Source organism: Drosophila willistoni (assembly GCF_018902025.1).
Source record: "Drosophila willistoni isolate 14030-0811.24 chromosome XR unlocalized genomic scaffold, UCI_dwil_1.1 Seg143, whole genome shotgun sequence".
In the NCBI taxonomy this organism is placed as follows: domain Eukaryota; kingdom Metazoa; phylum Arthropoda; class Insecta; order Diptera; family Drosophilidae; genus Drosophila; species Drosophila willistoni.
In genome coordinates, this window is record NW_025814056.1 from 9,272,398 (window position 1) to 9,290,249 (window position 17,852).

Genomic DNA, 17,852 nt, shown 5'->3' on the forward strand with positions numbered 1-17,852 from the left:
GAAAATTTCGGTAAAATTACCATACTTGATGCCATTTTAATGATAAACGATGCATGGCAACAATTTTCGTCGAGGACAATTGCAAATTGTTTTAAGCATTCCGGGCTTGCTGAAGAAAATTAAGATGGTCCCGGCAGCTCATTCCTAAGTGCTAATGACGAAGATGAAATGTAATATCGGTGGTAAAGATTTCTGAAAAGTCAGCTACCAATGTGGAACGAAAAACTCAATGAGTATGTTGCTATTGACAATAATGTAGCAATTTGTGGGGAAGTGACCGACGACATCAAGAAACTCACTCCTAGTACAAGTAAAGTAAAAAAAAAGACAGATACTATTAATATTAAGAATAAGAGAAACGCGAAGATTCGTGCTCGAGAGTAGAATTGATCAAGTTTTTTCGTTAGTTTTCCAGAAACAAACTGCGCACGTACCAGGAGCTAATGCGCTATGTAAGTACACGCACATGAACGTTTACCCAAAACACGAGACGCCAGTAGTCAGTTGTCTATATCTAAAAAATCAGCTACCAATGTCGATCGAAAAACTCAATGAGTATGTTGCTAGCAATGCAAAAAAAAGACAGATACTATTAAAATTAAGAATAAGAGAAACGCGAAGATTCGTGCTCGAGAGTAAAATTGATCAAGTTTTTTCCAGAAACAAACTGCGCATGTACCAGGAGCTAATGCGCTATGTAAGTACATGCACATGCACGTTTACCCAAAACACGAGACACACAGTAGTCTATACTAACTTGCGGCTGAATGTCTTTTTTTACGAGCCAATCTATTTTCGTTGTAAAACTCGATGTTTCAAAATGAAATATAAAAATCATACAAGTCGGTTGCACCATCGGTTGTAGGTAAAAGGTCAACAAACTAAATTTTTTCAACACCCAGATAAAATATGTTACATTCTTGTTTGAATTTGAAATGTGAAAATGTGTGTATACATATAATAAATCATTTTATTCTTTTTATCGTTTTAAATTTAACAAATTATATATGTACATATATGTATACGTATTCGACCCTCTAATTGTTACGCATTAAAATCCATTTAATTCCTACCAAAGCTTGACAATAAATGTTGACCGATTCGTGCGGTCGAAAAAAAAGTGTTCTTCACTCAGTCTTTGAGCCATGCCAAATAGGTTTATGTGTATGGTAGTCTACTCGGCTGCCAAACTAGCTCGTGTATGATTGTGATGAGTGCGTTTGCTTGTCAAAACACTGGCAAAAGAGCTCGTAAACCCGAAGGCAAAGGCAGCCGAGTAGACTACGAAAGCACTCGTTTTGCCATGCTTTGAGCAAAAGGTCCGAGAGGAACCGATTGCTTTGTTCGTATAAAAGTTATGTTCGCGTTCAACCGACGAGCAGTTTTTCCGTTCTCTTTTGCTCTGCTCTTTTGTTTGCATTTGAGCGACAATTGCAAAGTCTTTTACGCATGTACACACATACATACAGACGTGTAAATGTATGAGTATTTGAAGTTTCGTGGTTTCTACGCGTGACCAGCGGAACATTTTAAGTAGCTTTTCTAAGCATTTTTGGGTGACATGCAGACGGTTCCAGAAACAAAATGTATTCTGAAGTGGAGAACTTTGCCAAATCGCTATAAATTTTCGTAAAACAATAAATTTAATATGAGACCACCAATTTTAGCAATTGCTTAAATGCAATTCTATCAAAAAATAATCAACGTATTTATTCCGATATTTTGGGTTGAATTTTTCCGCATAGCTGGGCTATTTTTAGTCCGATTTTAATATCTACGGCCCGTTTCTTGCCAAACGGATAAATATAAAACGCTTACTTCAGATTCCTAATTACGGACACCAAGAAAGGCCAATTACCAAATTCCATATAAGTCCAACCATGTTGAATGTGACATAGTGAATGCGGTGTTTGAGTGCTCTAGCATAGGACGCAATCGCACAATGTAAAAACGCAAAAGAGGGAATTATAATGCTTAAAAAAAGGGGATTGGCTTCGGAAGTATTCGAGTGATAAAGTAATTTTTTCTCTTTTTCTTTTTTGGGTAATAGAAAGGAGACAAAAATACAAAAACCAATCAAATTTAATTATTTTTATCATTAATCACCTATACAAACGAAATGAAGTCACAAAATGTGTGTGCTATAACTCGAGTTGATTCGGATGCTTTCGGCTCGCCAAATTTTTCATTCCGTTTTACTCATCCTTCATTCTCACTCTTTTCATTGGATGCTGCGTGTTATGAGACGCAATATGCACTCATACTCACACACATTCACTTAATCGTAAGCACGCTCACTCAATTTAATTCCATTCATTTCTTTGTATGTATAGAGCAACGGTCGCCACTCATGTTGGCTTATTTTTTTCTGACAACACGAGTCGCTGTGTTTTCGAAGTGCCGTTGCCGAACCTACACGAGCATTTAAAGTGTATGTGAGACGGCAGCGCTGCGGCAGAGCTAGGCCTTAGTGCGAAAAATGCGCCGTGCGGACCACTAGCTCTATACTAGTTTGACTATGGACAAGTGAAGTTGTGAGCGACAACTGAAAAAAGACCATTTTATACCTTTTTCATCATGGTGTAGAAGTGAAGCCGTGCAGCTCTTTTAAGCACATTGCCAAAAAGAAGTATTTTAACGCAAGCGCTTGTGGTGCATCGACATTTTTGTTTTTTTTTGATGATTTTAAATATCAAAATGGCGTCAACATTTCAAATTATTGAAAATTATACAAAAATAATAGTAATTAACTTTATAAACATTTCTTCATTTGTATTTTATTAATCAAATACAATATGATCCCGCTTTGTATTGCTGGATTTTGTATTGTTTTTCTCTTTGCATTTTTTAAAGAATTTCCATTCCTGAAATTTCTCAACCTTCATGTGTTTATTAGGCGGCTCAACATTTTCTAAGTCCGCCGCAGAAGCAAATGTTGTAATATCATTGGTGTCTGGAATTGGAGAAGTCCGTTGTGATAACCAATTGCGTTTTTTGCCGTGTTGGGGAATTATTTTTATGTGTCTACATTTTAAAAAAATTTGATACTAGTCTTAATTTAACTAATTTTCTTTTAATTATTCGATATTTGTTAACTGTTAACTATGATTTGCATAAGTTGTATTCCAATTGTGCATAGGCCATTGGGAGAACTTCAGTCTCTGACGTGCATTTTTGAAACGAGTTGGAGGAAAAAACATTCGCTTACTTTCTTACTTTCATACAACTATTGGCAGGAAGAGACACACGAAATGTCTTTTCTTCTCATCGGCAATTCACGCAGATACGCTGGTGTTGTTGATGGGTGCATGTCCACCACAGTACCCAATGGAAACGCCACCGAGCGGGTACCTCGCGACTTTCCCTTCTACGTGTGGCCAAATGACGCGTCAGCGCCGAATGAGTAGCTGTAGCATCTTTCATGACGGCTATCTCAGCCATCATCGCCAGACCATGGACACAGAAAACTTTTCCAAAGTTGATGCCCTTTCTAAATCAGCCAAATATATTCCTACACTGCTACACGGCTTATAGGCTCATTATAAAAACTTCTAATCTGTGCAAATCTTTTCCCTACAATAAATATTTCACCAAGCTGCTCTGTGAAACAAAAATTACCTGGCTTGCTAAGTGTGCATCCCTTTATATTTAAACCATTTTCAGTTAACTTCTTCGCCCCACAATAAAAGTATCTTCTGCAATTTTTCTATAAATTTGTGTTGGCTTTTGGGCAAATCTCTGAAGAGTTTGCCAATAATTTTCGAAAGAGCATAAGGAGCCTGAAATCGGATCACTGCAATTTGCCCAAAAGTCTCCTTTAAGTGGACTAAACTGTAAACATTGTAGGAAACACTATTTTCCCCAAAAACAAGCGGAAAATTCTTAACAAATAAGTTTAACATTTGCTCAGAAGTTTCCACATTACTTGTGTCTTTGCTTTTGGGAGGATAGCAACCTGTACTGGTCATCTTTCATTGTATCTTTAAGAGCTACAATCCCAGTATACAACAAAAACTGCCTGTACTCAGTTGCCTTCCAATTCGGAAGCTCTACTCTCGACAATTTTATTTGTACTTAATCTAGTCAGAAATTTACGCATGTTACCCAAATCAACAAGATGAATACAATCGAGTGGCATTTCTCGGACAACTCGGCAAAACAGGGCATTTATAAATATTATTTCAACGAATAAGTAAGGGCTACAATTGGGCTCGCGAATTTTTGAACAACTCAAGTCCGTCGTCATTAATATTGACTCTTAATACATCGGGAAGCTTGGGTCTATTTTGCCCAGTTTATTTAATTGCTTCGCCTATGTAAATAAGTGCCGCCTTCTATTCCTAATGTCAGGCTTTTCGAAGCAATTGTACTTATAAGGGGCTTAATTTTTAAATTATGTGAATTTAAAATATTCACTAATTCAATAGCGCACCTTCATTTTGGTTTATGCTTTAAATACCAATCTTTCAATTGTGCATTTAAGCCATCAGAAGCTTGCGCTTCTAACGCTACCTATCATATGTCCAACAGTGGCCACTGTTTCTTCCTCCATGATGATACATTCGCTGCCTTCCTGAATCTGGCCACTTTCTTCGGCAGTTTCAACAGTTCCTAATTCTAAAGACGCACTTCTGAAATTAAAAAAATTCTCTTTCCCTCTTAGCTAACCTACGCATTTGCCTACTACTTAAAACTTTTCCAAATTCATCCATTATTTCAAAAAAACTATCGTTTGAAACTTTTACGCTCCTTACGCATTGAATATGGATTCCGGGAGAAGGAAAATAACCCAATCTTCATTCGTTGAATTCAAAATATGAACTGATTTTATTAGAAGAAATGTGTATATAAATGAATTCTTAGACTCGAGACTCGAGGCGACAATTGTTCTTAAATTGTGCTTATTATTTAAAAATTGTTTATATATCATGCTCAGTGTTGGCGACTTGATATTGCGCCGTTTTGGTCTTAAGCTTCTCCACAGAGTTCGGATGTATGATTTGGTGAAGCCATTTCAGCTGACCACGATGTTTATTCCATCGATTAATACTAAGGGCCCAACACCATTTTTGGTAATACAGCCCCAAACCATTATGGACCCACCACTGTGCTTAACGGTTTGCCGCACTGTGTTTGGCGATTGGACTGTGGGATTCCTAGTCCAATACCAAGACCGTCCGTCTGATTCAAAACGATTCATTTTGGTCTCATCTGACCAAATGACCTGGAAAAAATGTTTTTAGCAACTGTCTAAACATTTTATTTCTGACTTACGGCATCCCAATCTGCTAAAGTCCAATTCTCATGCATTGCAACAAAGTTTCTACGCAAACTAATGTGCTTTTTGGCTAGAAATGTTTTTTTTTCATTTCTTTGGACTTAAGGCCCAATCTGACGACACTACGACGGACTGTCCACTCACTGGCATTTAAATTCAACATGTTAGCCGCTTTTATTGGCGTAATGTCGTGATTGGTGGTTACTATGTTAGCCACGTGGCGCGTGTCACGTTCGCTTAAAACTCGTGGTCGGTGTCCTATATTAATTTTAATATTTCCTGGACAGTTTTTGTTTTAAACTCTGCACAGTCATGTGGATAACATCAAAGTTATTAGCTCACCTCCTATGAGTAATTCGATTATTTTCTTTTTAGTTTCCCAATCCATCATAATTTTTTCACAAATCGACTAGAATTGATCAATGCTTAGCGATTTAAACGAAAACAAATAAACTTTAACGGTAAAAAAGCATACAAACCCCAATAGATAGTTTTTGCATTGCAAGTGCAAAACTGTAACATTTGACTTTTTTTACAGTTATGATTGGTAAAATTCTTCCAACTTATCAAATGACTTAAAATTTGAAGATAAGAGAGACAAACATTTGCCTAAAAAACAAGACTATGATCTTGAACATGCATTAAGTATAACAGACAATATGACCGATGAAGTGAAAACATTGAGTCTGTGTTACAGTTTTGCTCGTCAGTGTAGATCAGGGGTAGACACAAAGAGAGCCAACCAAAATTGTTCAATGTGTGTGTGTGCTTTACACCAGGGCCCGGCACAAAGAGAGCGCTAAAAAAGTTTAGTTGTATGTGTGCACTTGCTTGTATGCGTATGTTGCTTTACACTGCGCAAAATTAAACTTCATCAAATTCTGCCTCGAATCAAGAAAACGAGTGCAGCAAATAATCTTATGCAAGAAAAAGATAGAGAAAACAAAGCAGCGATCAATTTTTTCATGTGTGTTTTCTCAACAAAGCGACATAGATCTGCTTGCGTCGAAATGCTGAGGGAAACTAAATCATAGAGCTGGAAAAAACATCGATGGTACTATCGATGCATCGATGGTTTTGTATTTTTATAAAACATCGATGTTTGGCCAGCACTATCGATGTTTTCTTTCTTTTTCAATTCTTCGAGGGAAAAGCATATAAATAAGAGTTTTCTGTTTTGTATTTTGCAATTTAATTTGGAAAGTAGATTTTACTTCTTTACAGTTAATATTATCTTATTTACAAAAGTTTTAAAAAAATGGCCAACAAATTTCTATGTGTGCCTGCATCGTCCTGCGAGTCGGAACAACTATCTAGCACGGCAGACCAAATAATATCGGATAGACGTTGCTCTTTGAAATCTTGTGTCGTAAAGAAACTTTTGTTTTTAAACAAAAATCTCAAAAATGATCCCTTACCCTTGTTTTTTTTTTTTTTTTTTGAATGGTAATAATTTAAAACAAAAGTAAATCTTTAAAAGAACGTATTTCTTTTAATTTTAGTTAGTTATAAAAAAAGTTACCAAATGAATGAATTGTTATTTACTAAATTTTAGCTTATAATTAAAATATAACCCCAAATCTTAATAAGTCACTTCGTTTTTATTTAGTATCGCTTTAACTATTGTTGCTATATCTTTTTATTCCATTGAGATCCGCGAAATAAATGAATGATTTTAAAAATACCGCGCAAACATCGAAACATCGATGTTTCATCGATGTTTGACGTTGAAAACATCGAAAACATCGATGGTCCCAAACATCGATGTTTTTCCAGCTCTACTAAATCAACCCTCATCCTCTGTGTTAGGACTTCGGCAGCCGTTCGGTTACACGCATACGAGGTGCCGAACGTGTTCGTCCCCCGGGGGATATGAGTGCCGGGCTCTGCTTTACACTTCGCAAAATGAAAAGTGAACAATATTTGCCTCAATCGCTCAAACGAGCGAACCCGTCGATTTAATACAAGAAAATTTCAATTCAATTCAATTTTATTTCACGCTTTATTATAAATACAGGTTGTTTGTTTGTGAATGGCATCTTACAATATTTTAAGAGTTTAGACTAAGAGCTAGGCCTTTTCTACTTAGATATTTATTTACATATTTACATGACATATGGCGTATGCGATGACATAACTATTAGGGGAAAAAAAGACAAAGAAGTAGAAAAACCCCAAGGAAATTTATTACAAGCTAACTTAAACACTAAAAACACGACGAAGACTACACCTAAATGGCTATGCCAGATTGTGTATATGCATATATGTTGAATCATTACACTTGAATGAAGTTTTGCGTTAATCGCAATAGTCTAAAATCTACCAATTCACCAATTCATTAAAAATATTGCCTTAGTCTTTTCTGGGCGGACTAAAATTTTCCATTGGGAGAAATATATGTCTAGGGACTCATATGCTGCTTGGAGGTTTCTAGTTATATCTGCAGAAAGAATTCCCCCACAAAGGATGGCTGTGTCATCCGCAAACACCAAGGTGGTACAATTGGGTAATACTGGGAGATCAGAGGTATATATATTATATAGGACATGAGCCTTGTGGCAGCCTGCTGAGAAAAGCTACAACAGACTAATTCTGTTTTTACGTTCTCAAGTGCACTTCGTGTTGACTTCGGGATGCACACAGATTGCAAAACGATAAAATGCCGAAGAAAAGTGACTGCACGGGCTATGGGTGCCTACCCCCTGGTGTAGATCATCGTGATGGGGGGGGGGGGGCCTATATCGCCGCGGAATCGAGTGCTATCTGAGAGGCGCTGTCCATCAGGCCACGCTCTTTTCGTTTCATCTTTTTTCGAATTTGTATTATTTATTTGGTAACTTGTCACTTGGGCGATTTTCTAAATTTTAATTGCAAGGGGACTTTCAGTTAACCTCTATTAATCATCAAGGAAGGGTAAAATGATATTCCTAATAAAAAATAAGCAATATCCTGCCCATTTTTTACGGAGTTTAAAAATGCTAATGAGCAGTCCTAAAAGAGGAAAAACACTTTAAGAGGCTTACATAAATTGTCACAAATAAATATTAAAGAAGCTTACTTCGGCTTGCCGAAGTTTATATACCCTTGCAGTCCTTGGCAATAATATCTTTACATTTTCAAATTTCTTTCCCAGCAACTCAATTCATCATTACACAATAAAAACATTCTACTCATTTAACTATATATTTTTCTTCTTCTTCCATCATTGCCTAAGCAAAGCACGGCACGCATACACATGCAGTTTATGTAGCGTCTGTGTCCGTGTGTGTATGCATGTGCTCTGTTGATTTGATGATGATGTAGTAAGCAGCAAGCAGCGCTGTAACTTGTGTTCTATTTATCCGATCAGATTGAAATTTTGGGATCTGATGTTTTATATCCAATACCATCACACCAGTACAGGGCCGGCGGCAGCCTATGGTAGTATGGGTAGTACTACCCACTCGGAAAATTGCCGAGTGGGTAATTACCCACTAAAAGCATCTTCAAACTTAATCAAAAGTTGCTTAAAATCAAATTTTTGTTCCTTTTAGTAACAACGATCGAAATTTTCGATCGTATCGAAATTCTGAACAAAGATCTACACCAATCTGAGCTTTGTGTCGTCGATTCACATAAAAAGATAGAAATTGTTGGGGAAATTATGAACAGTACTCGTGATTCCAAATATACGAAGATTTGGCAAAATTGTAATGAAATGGCTAAGAATTTTGAAATTGAGGTCATGTTTTCGAATCTCCTGAAGATTTTTACAAGCAAATGTATTGTGAAATTTTCGACCGAGTGTGTTTTTCATTGAAAAATCCATTCGATACTGATTCAGCTAGATTTTTTAATTCTCTGGAGAGTTTTGCTATAGGTCAATCAAACGATGTCAAAAAAATTGTATTCTTTTATCGGGGGGACTTCAAAGATCCTGAGCTTATAAATGATAGAGATGATAGATAGATGATAGAGATTTTTTTATTGCAGAGGGTATTATAAAATTGGTCAGATGTGTGTAACGCACAGAAGGAGACGTTTCCGAAGTTAGCTTCTTTGATATTTTATCATTTAAATTGTGGTTTATGCCAAACAACAAAAAATTGATTCTAGCCTATTCTGCAAAGTGTGAGAAATTATGTCTTATAGCAAAAAAGTACCTCTTTGATATATTGTAAATTGCTTTAAATTTCTTTCAGATAAGATACTGAATGTGTTCAAATAATAAAGTTTTAGTATATTAAAACCGGTATTTATACACCTTTGAGTCAGTTCGCTGCAAAAAATTTAACAGTAGATACGAAACAAACCGAAAAATGGAAACGGGAAAAACATCTACCATTCGGACATCGCACAATGAAAACTGATCAAATTTTGGGTCAACCGCTCAAGCGAGCGCAATGTTTCTTCCAAAACAAACAGAGTTCCGTCGTAGTATACTTTCCAATACTCACTTTAAATCCCTCAGGTAAATATTTGCTAAAGAAAAACTTAAAGCGCTCCAAAAAAAAGAGTATCGAAAGCTGATTTCAACCAAGCACCTTTTTCACAGATTTCGTGGAATGCATGAGCTCAATACCGGCAGTTTTTTTTTTTTTTTGATTTCTACGACGTCTTTGCGTTCAAACAAATCGTTTAACGTCGTTCTATGGTTAAAACACGTGACTAAGTAGTTCACCACTTTATAAATAGATTATGAAAATTGATTGGCTAACAAATCGTGATCGAGCAATCTGAAGAGTTGCCGCTTAGGTCGATAATGAATTGAAAAAAATTTCAGCTCTAAAAATTCAAATTAAAATTCAATCATTAACTTCGTCACGAAACTTAAAAATATTTTTACAAAACCATCTTCACATCTTTTTCAGTATTCTTCTGATTAACTTCAAATTTTCATACCACTTCACACACTTACGGATACACTGCTGCCAAGCTGGGCACATTCTATAAGGAGAGAGAAAGAGAAGGCTTTGCCGCTCTTTATGCCAGCCTGTCAGTTTTCGTACTGGTAAAATAAATTCTTGTTGACGCCGACATGCACCCATCGACAACACCAGCCTATCTTCGGGAATTTCCGATGAAAAGAAGAGACATTTCGTGTGTCTCTTCCTGCCAATAGTTGTATGAAAGTAAGAAAGTAAGCGAATGTTTTTTCCTCCAACTCGTTTCAAAAATGCACGTCAGAGACTGAAGTTCTCCCAATGGCCTATGCACAATTGGAGTACAACTTATGCAAATCATACTTAACAAATATCGAATAATTAAAAGAAAATTAGTTAAATTAAGACTAGTATCAAATTTTTTTAAAATGCAGACACATAAAAATAATTCTCCAACACGGCAAATTTTGCTTCAATCGCTCCAACAAACGCAATTGGTTATCATAACGGACTTCTGCAATTGCAGACACCAATGATATTACAACATTTGCTTCTGCGGCGGGCTTAGAAAATGTTGAGCCGCCTTATAAACACATGAAGGTTGAGAAATCTCAGGAATGGATTTTTTTTGAAAAATGCAAAGAGAAAAACTATGCGAAATGCAGCAATAGAGCAGTTACGATTTGCGACAAATATTGTATTTGATTAATGAAATACAAATGAAGAAATGTTTTTAAAGTTAATTTCTATTATTTTTGTATAATTTTCAATAATTTGAAATGTTGACGCCATTTTGATATTTAAAATCATCAAAAAAAAATCAAAAATGTCGATGCACCACAAGCGCTTGCGTTAAAATACTTCTTTTTGGCAATGTGCTTAAAAGAGCTGCACGGCTTCACTTCTACACCATGATGAAAAAGGTATAAAATGGTCTTTTTTCAGTTGTCGCTCACAACTTCACTTGTCCATAGTCAAACTGGTATAGAGCTAGTGGTCCGCACGGCGCATTTTTCGCACTAAGGCCTAGCTCTGCCGCAGCGCTGCCGTCTCACATACACTTTAAATGCTCGTGTAGGTTCGGCAACGGCACTTCGAAAACACAGCGACTCGTGTTGTCAGAAAAAAATAAGCCAACATGAGTGGCGACCGTTGCTCTATACATACAAAGAAATGAATGGAATTAAATTGAGTGAGCGTGCTTACGATTAAGTGAATGTGTGTGAGTATGAGTGCATATTGCGTCTCATAACACGCAGCATCCAATGAAAAGAGTGAGAATGAAGGATGAGTAAAACGGAATGAAAAATTTGGCGAGCCGAAAGCATCCGAATCAACTCGAGTTATAGCACACACATTTTGTGACTTCATTTCGTTTGTATAGGTGATTAATGATAAAAATAATTAAATTTGATTGGTTTTTGTATTTTTGTCTCCTTTCTATTACCCAAAAAAGAAAAAGAGAAAAAATTACTTTATCACTCGAATACTTCCGAAGCCAATCCCCTTTTTTTAAGCATTATAATTCCCTCTTTTGCGTTTTTACATTGTGCGATTGCGTCCTATGCTAGAGCACTCAAACACCGCATTCACTATGTCACATTCAACATGGTTGGACTTATATGGAATTTGGTAATTGGCCTTTCTTGGTGTCCGTAATTAGGAATCTGAAGTAAGCGTTTTATATTTATCCGTTTGGCAAGAAACGGGCCGTAGATATTAAAATCGGACTAAAAATAGCCCAGCTATGCGGAAAAATTCAACCCAAAATATCGGAATAAATACGTTGATTTTTTTAGAACCTTGCAGAGGGTCTTATAAAATTGGTCAGATGTTTGTGTCTCTCTCTCTCTCTCGCTCGCTACCCCTAGTGGATGGAAAAAAGATCTAGATCCTACTAGGCTTCATGTGCTTTTTGCACAGCCATTTTTTTAATGATCATTTTGAAATATTATGAAATATAATAAAATATATGTTAATTTGACAATTACTAGCAAAACATGAATTTGACTACCTAGAAATTGTATTTTAACTGGTAGCATCTGTTTTTAATAGTCAGCGTCCATGTATAGATCTATCGCTTCATTAACGCATACTTTCGTAATATTATTGTTGGAGCATGGTTCCAAATCATTTCTATCGATAACAGACCATTTGTATGTTTGTACATCATTATTTCGTCGTTCGAGCATTTCAAAGATTTTACTTAAGCAAAGATCAAAGATTTTAACTTCTACTTTGGGCAGTATGACTCGAGCCGGTAAGAGATGTAGAAATTCCGTAAGGGGATCAGCTTCGTAGTTATCTTTTTTGCAGATGACACCCAGCTCCCAATCCATCGTATTCTCGTCTGCTGCCGCAACTTATAGCCTTTTACTATTGAACTTTAGGCAGCCGACGTTTCTGTATCCTTCAAAGCTTTTAGAAAATTCATTCAATAGATTGCAGAAGTCTCTGTTGTTGCAGGCGGACGCCGAGATGACAACAACAAATGGCCTGTTTTCCGGGAGAATATCAACGAATGGTGCATCAATGCTTGGTTCTTTGTTCATTGGCTGATCATCTTCCTCATCTGAACTAGAAGCACGAGATTTAATATCGCATGGGACCATTCCGCATGCATCGAACAGGGACCTGGATGATATGTTTTCCGAGGTTTCCTCGCTCACGGTTGGGTCCACCTTATATCTAATATTCAAAAACATGCCGTATTCATCCATATTGAGTTTTCCCATTTCTTACACTTACCTCTTATTCTCTGCAGGAAAATTATGATTAATTTTTCGTTTCTGAGCCTGTGGTTTTACACATTTTTCGATAGATTCACTGCTGGGTTCTGAACTTTGTCCAAGCACTGACAAGCTGCTGCTCACCGGCGACAGTCTCTATTCTCTTTTCCATCACCACAAGCCGACCCACATAATTATTACCGTTATAGACTGATATAACCGGTCGACTGTCGTTGGTTTCATTGTCCTGAACTCCTGACATTTTCACTATTAGATCGGCGTCTGCGACATTTCCGTCTGTTGACGAAATGTCACATTGTCCTGCAGGAATTCCCAAACGTTTTTCAATCTTTTTTTTCAAACTAAAAATGGTTTCATAATTGGAAACGCTGAATTCCACATTCTACTTAGGCAGAAAAAGGACACTTGGTTATATAAGACCATTTATTTATATCCTTACGAATACTTACTCTCTTCGATTGTTGTTTAATAATAATTATCAACATTATTTTTATGAACGTGACTGTATTATTATACCCTTGCAGAGGGTATTATAAAATTGGTCAGATGTTTGTAACGCACAGAAGGAGACGTTTCAGACCCCATAAAGTATATATATTCTTGATCAGCATGAGAAGCTGAGTTGATATAGCCATGTCCGTCTGTCCGTCCGTCTGTGCGTATGCGCTTTACACAGCCGTCTTAAGAGCTATCGGGCTGAAATTTTTTTCGGGGTTTTTTATTACCCGAGAAAAATAATGTATGAAAACCATTAGGATCGGACCACTATATCACATAGCTCTAGAAGAACTAGAAGAAACATTTTCATAAAAATTGGAGTATGCTATGAAATTTACATATGTGATAATATTGGATATAAAACCCCAGATCCCAAAATTTGAACGTGATCGGATAAATATAACACAAGTTACAGTCAATATAATAATCGGCTCTGCTCCCAGCTCTGCCGCCAGCGCTGCTTGCTGTCTACTACGTCTTTCGTCATCAACAGAGTACATGCATACACACACAGACGCAACGCTACGTAAACTGTGCGTGCGTTGCTTTGCTTTGGGAATGAGGGAAGAAGAAGAACAAATTGTAAAATAGAGAGTAAAATTATTTTGTTTGTATATTGATGAATTGAGTTGCAGAAAACAAACATGTAAAATTATTATTACCAAGGACTGCAAGGGTATATAAACTTCGGCATAGCCGATGTTAGCTTCTTTGAAATTTCAATATTACAAAGTTTCAAATATTCATATGTCTATAATCATCGATGCGAATTATCTAGCGTATAATTTAACTACTATAAGTTAGCCCTTTATAAATTAATTCAACCGAAAATATATTAAAAAGATTTAAGCTTGTAATTTCTGAAATGTTCTTAAATAAAAAAACAAAATTTATAGTTTCAAGATAAAAACAAAAGAGTGACGACCTAAGTCCAAAAAACGAAAACAAAAAACTTTTTAAGCACAACAAAACAATGGGCGATTTCCAAACTTACTGCTAATACGAGGTTCTTATTTAAAAAAAAAAAAAAAATAAACCTTAAAAATTGTCCTGTAATTGTTTCTTTTTAAAATGCTTACTGCTTATGGTCAAACAACTTGTCCATTTTACAAGAGAAACTGCCAGGGTTAAAAAGGTACTCTGATAGAATAAAAGTAAGTAGACCTGTATGTAAAGAAAGGCAGAAAAAATTAATAATAACAAAATCTTACTATATACATATATGTATATTGCAATTTACTTACACACATGTTGGACCCAAAAAGAAATTCGATATATCGACATCCAAAAATTTCCATCGATTTATCGCACTCCATCGGTTCCATCGATAATATCGATGGTGCCATCGATGGTTTTCCCAGCTCTATTCACTATGTCACATTCAAAAAATAATGGTTGAATTTGGAAAAGTTTTAAGTAGTAGGCAAATGCGTAGGTTAGTTAAGAGGGAAAGAGAATTTTTTTAATTTCAGAAGTGCGTCTTTAGAATTGGGAACTGTTGAAAGTGCCGAAGAAAGTGGCCAGAAGGAAGCTGCAGGAAGGCAGCGAATGTACATAGAGGAAGAAACAGTGGCCACTGTTGGAGATATGAAAGGTAGCGTAAGAAGCGCAAGCAAACGTTGGTGATGGCTTAAATGCACAATTGAAAGATTGGTATTTAAAGCATAAACCAAAATGAAGCTGTGCTATTGAATTAGTGAACATTTTAAATTCACATAATTTAAAAATTATGCCCCTTATAAGTATAATTGCTTCGAAAAGCCTGACATTAGGAATAGGAGGCGGCACTTATTTACATAGGCAAAGCAATTAAATAAACTAGGCAAAGATATATGAATTTCAAAAATCGGTCAAAATTTGACACTATTACAGGTTCACAAAGTTGTGGTTAGGTGAGAATATTTGAGGTTTTAGGGATTTTCTATGTAAAAAAACATAATTTTTACTAAATCGTAATTTTCTCAGAAAAGATGAAAATTTTACTTTTTGAGATTTTAATGCCAACTGAAAATCAATTTGCTGATGGATAAACTGATATATGAATTTCAAAAATCGGTCAAAAATTGACACTATTACAGGTTCACAAAGTTGGGGTTAGGTGAGAATATTTGATGTTTTAGGGATTTTCCTTGTAAAAAAACATAATTTTTACTAAATCGTGATTTTCTCAGAAAAGATGAAAATTTTACTTTTTGAGATTTTAATGCCAACTGAAAGTCAATTTGCTGATGGATAAACTGATATATGAATTTCAAAAATCGGTCAAAAATTGACACTATTACAGGATCACAGAGTTGGGGTTAGGTGAGAATATTTGAGGTGTTAGGGATTTTCTATGTAAAAAAACATAATTTTTACTAAATCGTGATTTTCTCAGAAAAGATGAAAATTTTACTTTTTGAGGTTTTAATGCCAACTGAAAGTCAATTTGCTGATGGATAAACTGATATATGAATTTCGAAAATTGGTCAAAAATTGACACTATTACAGGTTCACAAAGTTGGGGTTAGGTGAGAATATTTGAGGTTTTAGGGATTTTCTATGTAAAAAAACATAATTTTTACTAAATCGTAATTTTCTCAGAAAAGATGAAAATTTTACTTTTTGAGATTTTAATGCCAACTGAAAATCAATTTGCTGATGGATAAACTGATATATGAATTTCAAAAATCGGTCAAAAATTTACACTATTACAGGTTCACAAAGTTGGGGTTAGGTGAGAATATTTGAGGTTTTAGGGATTTTCCTTGTAAAAAAACATAATTTTTACTAAATCGTGATTTTCTCAGAAAAGATGAAAATTTTACTTTTTGAGGTTTTAATGCCAACTGAAAGTCAATTTGCTGATGGATAAACTGATATATGAATTTCAAAAATCGGTCAAAAATTGACACTATTACAGGATCACAGAGTTGGGGTTAGGTGAGAATATTTGAGGTGTTAGGGATTTTCTATGTAAAAAAACATAATTTTTACTAAATCGTGATTTTCTCAGAAAAGATGAAAATTTTCCTTTTTGAGGTTTTAATGCCAACTGAAAGTCAATTTGCTGATGGATAAACTGATATATGAATTTCAAAAATCGGTCAAAAATTGACACTATTACAGGATCACAAAGTTGGGGTTAGGTGAGAATATTTGAGGTTTAAGGGATTTTCTATGTAAAAAAACATAATTTTTACTAAATCGTAATTTTCTCAGAAAAGATGAAAATTTTACTTTTTGAGGTTTTAATGCCAACTGAAAGTCAATTTGCTGATGGATAAACTGATATATGAATTTCAAAAATCGGTCAAAAATTGACACTATTACAGGTTCACAAAGTTGGGGTTAGGTGAGAATATTTGAGGTTTTAGGGATTTTCTATGTAAAAAAACAAAATTTTAACTAAATCGTAATTTTCTCAGAAAAGATGAAAATTTTACTTTTTGAGATTTTAATGCCAACTGAAAGTCAATTTGCTGATGGATAAACTGATATATGAATTTCAAAAATCGGTCAAAAATTGACACTATTACAGGATCACAAAGTTGGGGTTAGGTGAGAATATTTGAGGTTTTAGGGATTTTCTATGTAAAAAAACATAATTTTTACTAAATCGTGATTTTCTCAGAAAAGATGAAAATTTTACTTTTTGAGGTTTTAATGCCAACTGAAAGTCAATTTGCTGATGGATAAACTGTTATATGAATTTCAAAAATCGGTCAAAAATTGACACTATTATAGGTTCACAAAGTTGGGGTTAGGTGAGAATATTTGAGGTTTTAGGGATTTTCTATGTAAAAAAACATAATTTTTACTAAATCGTGATTTTCTCAGAAAAGATGAAAATTTTACTTTTTGAGGTTTTAATGCCAACTGAAAGTCAATTTGCTGATGGATAAACTGATATATGAATTTCAAAAATCGGTCAAAAATTGACACTATTACAGAATCACAAAGTTGGGGTCAATTTTTGACCGATTTTTGAAATTCATATATCAGTTCATATATCAGCATCACAAAGTTGGGGTTAGGTGAGAATATTTGAGGTTTTAGGGATTTTCTATGTAAAAAAACATAATTTTTACTAAATCGTGATTTTCTCAGAAAAGATGAAAATTTTACTTTTTGAGGTTTTAATGCCAACTGAAAGTCAATTTGCTGATGGATAAACTGATATATGAATTTCAAAAATCGGTCAAAAATTGACCCCAACTTTGTGATCCTGTAATAGTGTCCCTATAAAATCCCTAAAACCTCAAATATTCTCACCTAACCCCAACTTTGTGATCCTGTAATAGTGTCAATTTTTGACCGATTTTTGAAATTCATATATCAGTTTATCCATCAGCAAATTGACTTTCAGTTGGCATTAAAATCTCAAAAAGTAAAATTTTCATCTTTTCTGAGAAAATCACGATTTAGTAAAAATTATGTTTTTTTACAAGGAAAATCCCTAAAACCTCAAATATTCTCACCTAA